This window comes from Pteropus alecto, unplaced genomic scaffold (genome assembly GCF_000325575.1).
Source record: "Pteropus alecto unplaced genomic scaffold, ASM32557v1 scaffold94, whole genome shotgun sequence".
Taxonomy (NCBI): Eukaryota; Metazoa; Chordata; class Mammalia; order Chiroptera; family Pteropodidae; genus Pteropus; species Pteropus alecto.
This window is the reverse complement of record NW_006437736.1, coordinates 14727046-14738165: the sequence shown is the minus strand read 5'-3', so window position 1 is coordinate 14738165 and position 11120 is coordinate 14727046. Positions and strand designations below refer to the sequence as shown.

The 11120-nt window shown below is 33.6% G+C and overlaps 1 pseudogene; it reads right to left on the bottom strand.

The window, feature by feature from the left end:
- Positions 1-1571: 1571 nt before the first annotated feature.
- On the bottom strand, positions 1572-10714 carry LOC112481875 (annotated as a pseudogene).
- Between the last annotated feature and the right edge of the window lie 406 nt (positions 10715-11120).

Below are 11120 nucleotides of genomic sequence, written 5' to 3'. Positions count from 1 at the left end.
ATATCAATACAATTGTTAGTCACATTTTACATACCTTATTTTTCAGGGTTAAAAACATCACTTAAACTATTTTTTATTCAATCTAGTTTAATAGATATTGTATTTATCAGTTTAGATAATCATAATCCCTTTCCAATGTCTGTACTCATCACTGATGCATTTGTGAAACGTAGCAAGCTGTTCAAAACTAAATCTATTAAATACAGTACACCTCAAAAATAAAGAACAGTGTTTCTTTAGAAATTTATACTACAGAATTTTCTTCCTTTACTAGTTAGTTAATACAAAACAAATCTTAATTTGCAATTAACGGTGCATTTGTTTCCCTGAGGCATGAGCAAAACCCAGCTTTTCTTTTCCCTTCACTTTTTAAAATAATGATTCCTAGTATCTGGCATATAGCAGGTACTGAATAAATATGATAAATTAATGAGTGGATTGAAAGGAACAAATTCATGCAGATCATTGAGATTTTACTCCTTTGCAATTACAATCTGAAGAATTTGTATCTAAATGGAGGTAAAAAATACATATCTAAAACTGCCATTATTTGCAGACAATATTACTGTATACTTGAAAAACTCAAAAAAACATTTGAAATGTTCCTATAAAACAAATTAGTAAAATATGAAATGAATGTTCATATGAAAAATCAAAAACCATAATGTCTACATACATTAGAAGATACTATTTATAGTAGTAACAAAAAATAAAACAACTCAGAATAAACAACAAAATATTAAAATTCGTGTGACAGAATTACTGAAATATCCCTGAAGGACGCAAAGGAGACTTGAAAGAATGGACAGACATGCAATGTATTAAACAGGAAAAAAAATCAATATTTCATAAAGATATCAATTCTCTCTAATCTAATGCACTCCAATAAAACTGACAACAGAATTCCTTTTATTCTGGAAATAAGCTAATTCTAAAATTGTTATGGTAAAATAAACAATCATTAAAGTCAGGAAAACTCTAAAAAGCACAAACACTGAGGCAGGACATGGGAATTCTAGGGCTGAGGCAGGGAAAGTACAAGACAAACCCCTAAATTTATTCATTTAATAAATATAATTGAGCACATATTTGGTACCAGGCATTTTTTAGGTATTAGGAATACAAAATTTTTGCCTTTATTTTAGTGGGGAAATCAATCAACAAATTATATATATAATTTTATATTAATATACATTTAATATATTTTCATGCATACTAATGTTATTATAAATCAGTATCACATATGTAGATACTACATATATTAGTATATATACTTTGTCTTAAGCATATAAACAGTTTGAGAAAAATTAAGCAAGGAACAAGAATAGGGCGCTCTGCAGAATAACACAATTTAAAATAGAGAGATAAGGAAAGAGCTTACTTTTATTTTTCTTTATTTTTGCTTTTCTAACTTTATTTTGAAAATTTTCTAACTTCATTTTTGCTTTTCTAACTTTATTTTGAGCATGTCCCCATGCTCTACCCCACTCCAGCAATAATTTAAATAACTTAGAGACAATGTTGTGGGTCCAGGTCAGGAGGGTCAGATCAAGTTGAGTAGGAAGAGCCCACTAGAGCCGCGAAAGCATCTGCCCCTTTTCTATCTTTTTCTTTGCCCCCAGCTTCTTATTGCACTTCCCTGGGTGCAATAAGCTTCTTGGCCATGGTGCCCTCGGCTCCTTCCAGGTACCCTGGGGCTACAGGGTGGGTGGAGGACATCACAGCTGCACTGGCCCCAGTAAATCTTCGTGTTTAAGCAGGACCCAGCAGGAGACTCCCAGCAATTTTCCAAGAAAAGGCGACTCGCCTCCTCTTTAAGGACAGACTCGGGGTGAGGGTGGATCAGCAGGCACTTGGTGGTCAGCAACATGTGCCAGAGGCCCAGCTCGGCCATCCAGCCCCACTTGAGCATGTTGACGCGGGTCTCACCATTGGCCTCCACAATGGATGGAAAATTTTGGTCAGGAAGTAGCCCTTAGGGTGCGGGGGGTGGGGGGGTTTGGGGGGCGGGAAAGTCCTTTCTCAGCAGGAGTTTCATGCCCAACAGGTTTCATGCCCTGCAGATCAGTAAGGTCCTCCTCATTGGGAAAGACTTTGATTCCACCTGGCAGGTCAGCGGTCGACATCGTCACCTCCTTGTACACCAGGCGGTGACCTGGGGAGGTGGGGGCAGGTTCTCCATGTTGAATACCTGATGTTTGACAAAACGTTAAGCTGATGAGAATGCGAGCCTTAAAGATTGATAGGAGGAGAGCATCCCATGCAGAGGAAACAGCAAGTGAAAAGGTCTGAAAGCATGTACATCATACTATAATTTTTTAGGATTCCTCTTCACCTCAAAAAGAAAAGAAGAAATTCCATCACTTCTGAGTTCTAGGTTGTTTATAAGTTGTTAATGTCTTATCTAAAGAACATTTTGGAACACATGTATATTCTTTATAAATCCAGGGCTTAGCATAGTGAGAAAGGATAGAAAAGATCGAGTACAGGAGAGCATGGCTGTCTCCACAGCTGAGGTGATGAATATTTTTTCATTTATTTGATACTTCAATTAACACATTAGATGTTTACTATGTTTTAGACACTGTGCTCTTCTCTGGAAAACCCTTGTGAATGTATATTTGCTGAGTGAATGCATTCTAATAGAAATATCCATTTCTTCTCTAAAGTAATTATATATATATATATTTATATATACATATATATACATATATACATATATATGTATATATACATATATATGTATATATTCTATAGAACAAGCATTGAAGATGAAAGACTACTTATGATTTGAAATGTTCCAGCCAATTGAACTGGATTCAAAGCTTAGCGTTTCTTTCACGCAGTGCACCTTGTGCCCTTTTTGTTTGGACGTTGTCCAGACATAATATATGGAAGTGTCTCATATCATTAAAAGGTAAGAACTCTGAATAATTAAAAACATACAAGTCTGAAAAAGAAAATAATGGCAAGCATACCCATTAAGATAAGGAGAGGTTAAATAATATAAAATATTTAAATTGCATTAAGTGTTTGATGAAGCATCTCATGTGGAAATAATTTTAAATTATTTGAAACTTTCACTATTTTCTAACAAGATTGAGTTGTTTATTAAGTTAATCCTTAAATTTTAAAGAATAAAACATTTAAAGTAGAATAGCCTTCTTGAAATATAGAATTGCTACACATTTGACAATGAGTTTTAGAACTTAAAGTGAGTTTTGAGATTATCTAGTTCTAAACTCTTGCTTTACAGAAGGAACAAAGTCTAGAAATTTGAAGTTATTTTGGTAAGCAGTGGTAAACCTGGAAAATAAAACAAATGGCTTATTACCAGTCTGGTTTTTTTTATGTGCACACAAATCACCAGAGTATCTTGGTAAAATGCAGATTCTGATTCAATAAATCTGGAATGAGGTCTGAAATGGTGATCTGACAAGCAGCTAATGCTGCTGGTTTAGGGACCACAATTTGAGTAGACAGGTTTTATACCAACAGACTGACGTCAGTTACTACAAACTAAATAATACTAGACGTTAGTCTAGCTTCAAGTGTCTCTGGGTAGTTGTTTCCAATGTTAATCTATGAAATACAGATTAAATAACTAATATACCAGTATTCACTTAGAAATGTGTACTATAGGGAAAAGGACTTTTACAATGGAAATGTACTTTTTATAAATCATATATAACAGCACATATAAATGGAACTTTACATCCAAAGTTTAGCCAAGAAAACCTCTCCACTTGGATTTAGAAAACACTGAGTTAGAAACACCAAACATCAAATTACAAAACAGTAAATTCTAGAACTTTCAATGGAAGACTTAATCAAAATTTTAATTATAGAATATACGAAAGTTAAAATTAATGTCAATATAAAGTAAATTGACATGAGGACCAGAAACTCAACTTAAGCCCTGCTGGCCAGGCAGTGTTCTTTAGTGCCTGTCTGCATCCACCTAGAAGAAGAGGTTCCTTTTTCTTCACACAAACATACTGTATAAACTGGTGGCAGCCCCGTCTTTAGGGGCTATGAAAGACTAACAAGTAATTCTTTAGCGTACTAAAGAAAGGTTCCTGGGCTTCCAATGGTCACATTCAGGACTTTGCTAAATTATTAGGACATATATTTCTTCTTCACAGTCTAAGACAGCATTCTTTTACATTTATACAAATAGTTACTCTAACTTTGAAGCCTGTTCAGACTAGGCTTATGAAATCACTCCAGGGTGTGAGGAGATTTCAGGAGAGGTCTCGACACAATGTCTGATCTCTCTGATTTAGATGTTCTCTTGTGAGCGTATAACAACTTTTAAAGTTGGCAATGCAGGGAATAAGCAGACCTTTCTGCATGGAAGAAATAGGAAGGGAAGAGTAAGTAACCAAGCAGAAGACTCAGAAACGTAGAAACATGTGATTCTATAGACTATCCAAAAACAGTACTTCAGTGTGTTGTACTTAAATAGCATAGATTTTGGGGGATACATTCACTCGCAGGAGTTGGAAATTCAGTCCCTGTATTTGCTTGACACAGATGAGTTGTATTATGCCTTCTTCTATAATGCCCTGGAACATATTAGCATCTTAAAAGACTTTTGTGCCTTTTGAACTTTGTTTCAAATCCATACTGAAATATTAAAAGAGCACTTGTAACTTGCAAAAAAAAATTTTAAGTATTACAAAAAACATAAACTTTGTTCATTTTCCTTCTGCATTATGCTTCTATATTATGTTTTTAAATTTCCATGGAAATTATCACTTTATAGGACTCATCTTAACAGCAAAATTAGTATAATTTAAGCTAGACTTCCTGCCCCTAATGATCTCCACAGTTGCTTGTGCTTGAAATTCTACTATTAGAGACTTTTTGTTTGGCCTTGAAGTATTTTTTGTATTCACTAATTTTATATTAAAATGTACATACCCTAGAGCAGTTAACACTTTCGATATTATCAGAATGAATTTACAAGTGACAGAAGGAGATTTTTCAGAGAGGGCTAGAATGGAATGTATGGAGTTTTAAGGGAGACCATTATTTCCTATTTAGTCAGAATTAACCCAGATATTTTCTTCCCAGATGTTGTAAGCACATTTCTCTTTTGATGAGGTGGCCATTACATTTTCTCTACATAAGAGGTTACCTGATATTTTGGATTTCATTTATTAATAAAATAACAGAAAAATTAGAAAATTGCCAAAGCTGGCTGATTTTTTATTTTGCCAACTAAGAAGTTAAACATTAAAAAGTACAACCATTTATTTTTACCATTACTCTATAAAAGACAGAACATTTGATACCAAACGTGTAGGAAGAATGGAAACTCAGAATAAAGAATATAATTTGTTGTCAGGTTTCTTTATTCTCCCAAGGATTAATGCAAACTTTGTCAACAACACCAATATCTTTTTCTCAGATACTCTCACATCATCGTTTGGGCATTGCTCTAGTGATTCTCAACTGGAGATAATATTGCCTCCCATCCTCAGGGACATTTAGCAATATCTGGAGATATTTTGGTAGTCATAACTGGGCAGTAGGTATTCTGCTAAACATCCTATAACGCAGAGGACAGTCCCCACAACAAAGAATTGTTCAGCCCAAATATCAATAATGCCAAGATTGAGAAACCCTGATCTAGAAGATCAAAGAAGTAAAGAAATTCCTATATTGACAAGACAGCAGTTCAGTAGCAGTTCAGGGCAACACTTCTTAGAAAGAACATCAGTGCCTTGTTTCCTGGCATTTTATGACTCCAACTAGGGACTTTGACTCGTATTTGAAGCCGCATGGGTCAGAGTTGGTTAATGTTTAATCGAATGCATTTCTCGTTACCTCCCTTTTCTCAGGCTAAATTTGCAGGAGAAAGTGTACATGCAAGTACCTGGCACAGTGTCTGACATGTAATAAAGACTTAATAAATGTCGTTTTTCTTATTTTTCCTTCTAAATCATTTTTCTGAAAAACATTTTCTCCATGTAAAATTCATTACTGCTCTTACTTGATAAGGTATCTGAAACAACTCACCAAATATTCCCTCAAGAAGGAAAAATGGGAATTTTATATGCCAAGGAGATGCCAGATAGATTGATAAATGTAAATAATCAAGTTTATCCTATACCTTCTGAATATTTTAGTTAATGTGAGTAATACAAGTCTTGGAGCTTTCTTGAATCCAGTTCCCAATCAAAGAACTGTTTCTGTCACTTCCGTATCTAAAACACTTTAATGGCTCACAGTTGTCATTTGAACAAAATAAAAACAAAATGGCCTCAAAATTTGGCACCTCAGCTTACTAGTGTCTCAGGTTTCACTATATTCTACTCTCTTGTTCTACATTCTAGCTGTTCTGGCTACTGAATCCTTGTACTTGAAAGACTCTTACTTCAAAGTTGTGGAACATTTTTTACCTTTGAGATCTATTACTTACTCCAACAATAGACATGTATTTCCATTACAAACATATTCCTATTTTCATGTGAGCTATCACACTTGCAGAAGGCAGCCTTCCCTGCTGCTCGAGTCTGTGGTAGTTACCTCTTAGGTGAAAGATGCCTCTCCAGGTAAAAGGCACCTCTCATTCACCTTTCACTGCTCCTATCAAGGCACTCATCACACTGTATTAAAACTGATTTTGAAAATGTCCTTCCCACTAAGTGGTAATCTCTTAGAGTGGGAATCACATACACCTTGTTAATTAATTATCGAGTTCTTAGTGCCTTTTTTAAGGTCTGGCAGATAGTAGGTGTCCAGTAATTATTTGTTAAATGAATGACAAGGTCTGGAGTTGATTTTCTGTTTGTCTCACCAATTATATCACCATATTCTTGAAGAAAATAAACTATATATTATTATTTTTTGTTTCTATCCAATCACAAAATCTAAAATACATGTCGGTAAATTTTTTTTGAGCCAATGAATAAAACTCTGTATTGAATGGATAATATTATTTGAAGTCTAAATGTTTTCTAAGGCCATGTGATTCAAAGGACAGTAACAGGAATTTCCACGGGGATGATGGTTTCACTGACGAATTATATAATTATGAATAATACATTACATTTTTATTACTACACATCCTTCCCTAACTCATTCATCCCTTATCTCAAGCTTTTAACATTTTCTCTAGTAAAGGAAAAAGTTGTAGAACTAAAGATGTCTGAACTATCGTACTGATAGTAACTTGGTAAAACTCCATTTGACATTTGTCTCTTTATTCTGTCCATCTGTTTGAGTGAAGTGATAGTACTTACAATTGGTGGTGAATGCTTAGGTAAATGGAAAGATAAAAACTGATCTGAAGTGACTTAGGATAAAATCCTATCTTTAACAATGTTGAACTTTGTCTGATTGAAAATATGTGGCTCTGTAAACCCAGTCATATAATAAGTATTCAGCTGGCCCTTCATTATCTATCCATTTCTACCCTATTATTATTATTATTATTTCATTTTATTTTATTTTTGGTTACTCAGCCACAAGTGGATATTGTGTGATGAGAAATTTTTTGGCCACTCTAACAATCAATCAATGATACAGAAGATCAACATCTGAGAACAAGAAAGGCAATTTCACTTGTCAAGCAAATTTACTTGTCAAGGGAAGAAGGTGATTTCCCTTTCAATGGATTACAACACCAGGAACTGAATAGTCTGTTTGTTTTAAAATCTAATTAACAGTCTATACATTACTGATCTTGGGCAATACTCTTGTTTGCAGTGTTGACTTTAAACATTTCATAAAGGTTAACTAGAAGTTCAAGATGTTCTATGGAATTCTGAAATACATTTTAAACTTCTGACACTTAAAACAGACTATCATTAATCATGCAGCTGGGAAAATCAAGAAAACTTTTTTGTGTTGTTTCAAGAATTTGAAAAACGTATAATGTCAGAACAACATTTCGAGGCATTGCCTCAGTTTCAACTCAGTGATGTGAGGAAAATAAAGTAATATTGCTCCGCGCCTGTTGAATATCCCACAACTGGAGTAGCAGAGTAGCCAGCCAGATCTTCACCAGTCTTTCTCTTACTGTTGACTCTCTTCTTTCCCTTTGTAAATGGTTTTCTGATATAATTTAGCCATATCCATCATATCAAACATCATCTATATGATATAATGATTCTCAGATCCACATCCACATTTTCATCTTTTTTTCAGAACACCAGATTTATTATTTCAACTGTCCTCTGGGTATCATATTTTTGTTGTATTGCAGTCATCTCACATTAAATATACACCGAACTTAAATCACCACTTCATCTATATAATTATTTTCTCTTCCCTCTCTTGTCTAATTGCAACAGCGTTTGCATCAATGTCAGTCTCACCCTTTCCCTCTTCTTCATCCTCATATCAAAACTGCCTCAAGTTCTAACAACCAGAATGAAAAAAAAAAATGTTGTTTGATATTGCCATTGTTCAGGCCCTTACCTCTGTAACCAAGGGCAGTCTTTGAGCAGACTCACATACGGTTCTCTTACCACTATGTAATTCTCCTTTCTGTTTTCCATGGAGTACAGTTATTATATTCATTATAATAACTCTTTGAAATAACATTCAAACTCCTAACACAAGAAAAACACTTTTTATAAGTGAACAGTAACCTTTTATCGGTAGGCTTATTGAATGTCATTTTATACCACACTTTTTTCTTCATCAAAACTGAACCTACTATTATTTTTTAAACACACACAATATTTGATTATAATATTATAATCTTCTTCAAAAAGATGTTATTTCGGTAACACTTTCTTCAATTTCGTCTCTACCTGAAAAATTCATAACTATGTTACTATTTCCAACTCAAAACCCCTTTATTTAATTCTTTTCCAACTTTTCCATTTATCTATTTAATGCGATTCCATTGAGCATTGCTCAGAGTTTCAATATAGGGTAATTTTTGTATCATATAGCATAGCAATTTTTGCTTATATATTCTGCTGAGTGGACTATTCTAAGAAAAGAAGTGGTCTTACTCATCTATTTATCATCAAAACTTGATTTAATGCTAAGTCTTCCCCAACATACATTCTCATAATGCCCTATAGTTCTTTCTCCTCTGAATCACTTACCATAACCATAATGAAATAATTAATTGTGCAATTAATTATTTAGCCTCTGGTTTTCCTGACAAAGTGTTAATTCCAAACTTATATTCACCTCTTCATCCCAATCATAATTCTAGCAGATAGTAGGTAATCAATAAATATATATTGAATGAGTTCGTGAATAGAGGTATTCCCGTAGCAGTAAACACCAATAACTTAAATAGCATTGAATCTGTCAAGTGATGATGGTGTAATATCTATTTTCTATTATATACTTCTTTGCTCAGTAGAAACCTACTGAGAATTTAGAACATAGTACATTAATCCATGTTCATTTGTATTCTTATGTATAAAGTTGTCCTTCCATCTCACTTAATTTATGATTTTAAAAGAAATTTTTCCCAACCCCTTAATGTCTGGAGGATCCTATGAAAATTAATAACTTTCTGATGCTGTATTTTTCTCATCTGTAAAATGAGAATAAATGATAAATTTAAAATTGTATTTTCTGAGGATTAAATGAGATACCGTTAATGTCAGCATCTAGCACACTGCCTGCTAATTATTAGTCAGCAAATATCCCCCTTCTTTAACACTCCTTCTTTCTTATATCTCCCCACATCCTGCCTCCCTCCTTTTCTTTCATCCTTCCTTCTCTTCCTCTCTTTCTCCTTTCCTTTCTTTTCTTCTCTACCAGAAGATAAACTCTCTCAGAGAACTGTGTCTTATTTATCTTGTCTCTAGAAACTAGCATTGCTGCTAGTAAATAACGAGTACTCAATAGATCTTGGATTCATATCTGAATTTTTTGGAATAAGAGCTCATTCATTAACCTGATGACCATGTTAATCAGATAAAATTATTTTGACATATGTTAACCAGATAAAAGTATATTTGGGAAGAGATATATCATAATAACATATTAGTTCCTAAGATGATTTAATAGAATAGTGCAAAGCATATATTTTTGTTAACAATAAGTTGCTTGATTAAAGTTAAGATTGAATAGAATCATTTACTCAACATGAAAATTTTACATTTAGAAAGCTATTTTAGAGAAGTTTCATTACTTTAGATTTATCAGCCTTGGGAATAAAGAATTGGTTGCTTTAATTTAAAAACAATCTGCCTTATGGTGCTGTTTGTCTTGAATGCTGATTAATAAAAGCTGTGAGCTTCAAATTTGTTTTGGAAGCTAATGACTTGATTTATTTTATGAGTATGGAGAGTGGAGTATAAAGAGTGGTTCTAATAATAAGCCTATCAGGCTGAGGGAAAGAAAGAGACTAACAGTTTTATGTTCCAATGGAAAGAAATTAAATCTTGAAACTGGTAGGACAGTTCAACAATTGAGGATCAGCTTGTTAGAGTAAAGGCAGACAAAAACAAAAGTCCTAAATATGAGTGGAGAAAAGAGCAAAGTTTTAATTCTACTGAAAGAATAGCACAGTCAGAGTTTTCATGAACATAGTTCTGCGTTGTAATATGAAATATGGTCAACAAGGAACCCTTGTTCTCATATTCCCTAGGCCTCATTGTTGCCCGTATTTTACTTTCCAGTAAAGTTCCTCATCTATTATAATTGGTTTTGTTGTTCCGTTGTTTGTATTTGCTGTTGCAATGTTCAAGCCTATTTCTAAAAGACTCACACCAATTTCTTTCATTACCCGATGTAACATTCTTCAAGCCAGAGGCATGAACTCCATCAATATTTGAAACAGAAAGGATGTTAAAGAAAACAAAACGGATGGGAGAATTAACCCACTGGAGATTCTGGCAAAAAGTTGCCAGTTTCTTTGGTATGGCTCATTTTTCTTGTAGGACTGTTTTGCAATCAAAATGGTAATGAATCTTTTTCTTTTTTCTTTTTGACAAAAGTTTCTATTAGGTGTGTATGCACCCACATGTGTTTATAACCTTTTCTTTTATTTTTTTCTTATATTTAGGGTATAAAAATATTGAACATTGTAAAAAGAACCTCACTAAGAAAATCATAGTAAGTGTTGATGCATATCAATATTTTAAATGCTCTATTCTGCATTATGAAATTATTTTTTAAAAATAGTTTCA